General features: G+C 39.8%; 1 long non-coding RNA gene across 1 annotated transcript in view; it reads left to right on the top strand.

Annotated features, from left to right (window-relative positions):
- Positions 1–4,065, top strand: part of LOC130361732 (uncharacterized) — a 59,245-nt gene that overhangs the window by 24,011 nt on the left and 31,169 nt on the right. The gene's annotated exons all lie outside the window — the stretch shown is intronic.

Genomic DNA, 4,065 nt, shown 5'->3' with positions numbered 1-4,065 from the left:
TTCTCTAGAGTTCTTTTATGATGTAAGGTTCGGAATACTGTAATGACTGACTTCACTGGTTGACTCAAACACCTTGCTTACTTGTGCCATGTGGGCTTTATTGCCTGACCAGTGTCCACATTTCTTGTATTGTTATTATTTTTATTTTTTTTTTATTGCTTATTATGTTGAAAACTTCAATAAACCTTTACTTTGGAAAAAAAAATACACCTTAACAAATATACAAAATTTGAACCTGGTATACAGCTGAAAAAAATATATATAATTTATGCTAAATTATTTATAACCATCAATCATTTATCTTTAGATAAGTGGTCTGGATTATTTTTTTTAATGGGCACTGTTGGATCTTAAAACTTTTTGTATGTTGTTACTGATGAAAGTTAACCCATTAAGGACTCAGTCTTTTTTTGCAATTCTGACCACTGTCACTTTATGCATGAATAACTCTGAGATGCTTTTACCTTTTACTCTGATTCCGATATTGTTTTTTGACATTACTTGCATCCTTTCTTGGAGAAAAATTCCCAAATTTCATGAGAATTTAGAAAAGTTTGCATTTTTCTAACTTTCTGTGAGAAATACCCCACAAATTGCCCTATTATGGAAACTGCACTCCTTAAAGTATTCAAATTGACATTCAGAAAGTTGGGTTTTACACATGTACCCTCCATTTTGAATGACTTAATGCTTATATAATGCAGATTTGTTTTTTTACTTTTCAATAAAATTATTTTTGAAAATAAGGGACTAACAAGAACCACTAGCAGCCTAGCTAAGAAGAGGGTAGGGTAGCAACATTAAGCTTATCCAAGGTGGCAACAAGCTGGCAGCTGGATAAGCAATTGCCCCTACCAGCAAATAAATAGTGATAGACATCTGCAGCAGCTTCGGAGCTGAGAGAGGGGTCTTGCAAGAGTCTCACAACTGCAGGGAGCAATGCTCAAGTCAAGTCTAACTCAGATGCTTTTACTTATGAATTTGATTCTGAGATTGTTTTTTGTGACATATTGTACTTTACGTTAGAGGTAAATTTTTGTTAATACTTGCATCATTTCTTGCATTTTTTTTCTTGCATTTTTCTAACTTTGAAACTCTCTGCTTGTAAGGAAAATGGTCATACCAAAAAAATTATATATTGAATCACGTATACAATATGTCTACTTTATGTTGGCATCATAAAGTTGCCAGGTTTTTACTTTTGGAAGACATTAGAGGGCTTCAAAGTAAAGCAGCAATTTTCCAATTTTTCATGTAAAATTAAAAATCTGAAATTTTCAGGGCCAAGTTCAGTTTGAAGTGGATTTGAGGGGCTTTTCTGTAAGAAATCCCCATAATGGAGACCATTATGAAAACAGCAACCCTGAAAGTATTCAAAATTACATTCAGAAAGTTTGTTAACCCTTGAGGCTAAGTTTCCACTTGGTTTTTTTTCTGGCAGTTTTTGGAAAGCTGCCACTGCAGTTTTTGAGACAAAGCCAGAAATTTATTCAAAAGGAATAGGAAATATAATGGAAGGACTTATACTTCTCCTCCCTTATGGATCCACTTCTGGCTTTGGCTCAAAAACTGCAGTGGCAGTTTTCCAAAAACTGCCAGAGTAAAAACCAAGTGGAAACTTAGCATTAGGTGTTTCACAGGAATAACAGCAATGTGGAGAAAACTCTCCAACTTTTACACTAACATGTTCTTGTAGCCCCATTTTTTTTTATTTTTACATGGGGTAAAAGGAGAAAAATCACCCCAAAATTTGTAACCCAATATCTTATATGTGCATGTAAAGTGCTCTGCAAGCGCACAACATGGCTAAGGAGGGAAGGAGCAACTTTGGGATTTTGGAGAACGAATATTGCACTTTATTTTTCTGGGGCATGTTGCATTTAGGAAGCCCCCAGGGTGCCAGAACAGCAAAAGAAACCCACATGGCACACTATTTGGGAAACAACACCCCTAAAGGAATGCAGTAAGGGGTACAGTTAGTCTTAACACCTCACAGGTGATTGACGACTTTTCGTTAAAGTTGGAAATGAAAATGAAAAATTTAATTTTTTACACTAAAATACTGGTGTTACCCCAAATTTTTCATTTTCACATGGTGTAATAGGAGAAAATGGGGGCCATGTGCGTTAACAAAGCTCCCATTGTGCCAGAGAAGCAGAATGTGACACCATTTTGGAAACTTCTCCCCTCAAGGAACATAACAAGGGTTAGAGTGAGTACTTCTACCTCACAGGTTTTTTCAACAGTGGGCCGTAAAAATGAAAAATTAGATTTTTAACACAAAAATGCTGGTCTTACCCAAAAATTTTCATTTTCACATGGGGTAATAGGAGAAAAAGGCCCACAAAATTTGAAGCCCAATTTCTCCCAAGTAAGTAAAGTGCTCTTCTGGTGCACTACAGGTCTCAGAAGAGAAGGAGCGCCATTGGGCTTTTGGAGAGAGAATTCGGTTGGAATGGAAGTTGGGGGCCATGTGCGTTTACAAAGCCCCCATGGTGACAGAACAGTGGACCCCCCACAGGTGACCCCATTTCGGAAACTACACCCCTCACAGAATGTAATAAGGAGTGCAGTGACCATATACACCCCACTGGCGTTTGACAGATCTTTGGAACAGTGGGCTGTGCAATGAAAAATTAAATTTACAAATGACTGTTCAAAAAATCAGATACCTGTTAGGTGTAAATGCTCACTGCACCCCTTATTATATTCCTTGAGGGGTGTAGTTTCCAAAATGGGGTCAAATGTGGGAGGGGGTCCACTGTTCTGGCAGCATTTTAAATGCACATGGCCTTCAATTCCAGCCAAATTCTCTCTCTCCAAAAACAAATTTTCCTAATTCTCTTTTGAGCACTGTAGTGCCCCATCCACAAATGGGGTATGTTTTAACTCAGAAGAAACGGTGTTACACATTTTGGGGGACTTTTTCATCTATTACTCCTTGTGAAAATGAAAAATTTGGGGTAACACCAGAATCTCATTGAAAAAAATCAAATTTTCAGCCACGCCATGCCTGTGCAAATCACCAATTTAGGCCTTAAATGTACATAGTGCGCTCTCACTCCTGAGCCTTGTTGTGCACCCGCAGAGCATTTTACATCCACATATGCGATATTTCTGTACTCAGGAGAAATTACGTTACAAATTTTGGGGGTCTTTTTCTCCTTTTTACCTCTTAGAAACACAATTTCTCCCGAATACAGAAATACCCCATATGTGGCACTAAACTGTTGCCTTGAAATAAGACAGGGCTCCGAGGTGTGAGAGAGTGCCATGCACATTTGAGGCCTAAATAAGGGATTTGCATGGGGCGGACCCGGATGCAAGAATTACACTTGCCTTCAATACCAAAATTACCCTACGGCAGTGTTTCCCAAACAGGGTGCCTCCAGCTGTGGCAAAACTCCCATCATGCCTAGACAGTCAATGGCAGTCCGGCAATACTGAGAGTTGTTGTCTTGCAACAGCTGGAGGCTCCGTTTAGGAAGCAGTGCTGTACAAGGGGTTTTTCATTTTTACTCTGGGGGGGTAGGGGGGGCAGTGTTATGGTGTGAATATGTAGTGTTTTACTCTTTATTTCATGTAAGCGTAGTGTGGTGGAGTTTAAGCAGCAGTGGTAAATTTGACGCAGCTCAAACTTGCACCCGGAAACTCACTGTAAAACCCCGCCCATTTAGATGTACCCTGTACATTCAAATGGGGGGGAAGGGGTGTGCAAACCTCCAGCTGTTGTAAAACTACAACTCGCAGCCTTCGCTGAGAGACCATGCATGCCGGGAGTCGTAGGTTTTCCACAGCTGGAGGCACACTGATGGGGAAACACCGAAATTGGTAACAAACTAACTTAGTGCCTTCCCACCAGTGTGCCTCCAGATGTCTCAAAATTGCAACTCCCAGCATGAATGGTCTGTCCGTGCATGCTGAGAGTTGTAGTTGTGCAACAGCTGGGGGCACACGGGTTGGGAAACTTTGAGTTCGGAAACAGATTCTAATTCCGTTTTTCCCAACCAGTGTGCCTACAGCTGTTGCAAAACTACAACTCCCAGCAGTAGTTATGCAACAACT

This window comes from Hyla sarda, chromosome 3 (genome assembly GCF_029499605.1).
Source record: "Hyla sarda isolate aHylSar1 chromosome 3, aHylSar1.hap1, whole genome shotgun sequence".
Taxonomy (NCBI): domain Eukaryota; kingdom Metazoa; phylum Chordata; class Amphibia; order Anura; family Hylidae; genus Hyla; species Hyla sarda.
The sequence above is the reverse complement of the archived record's forward strand: the minus strand, read 5'-3'. Positions and strand labels throughout refer to the sequence as shown.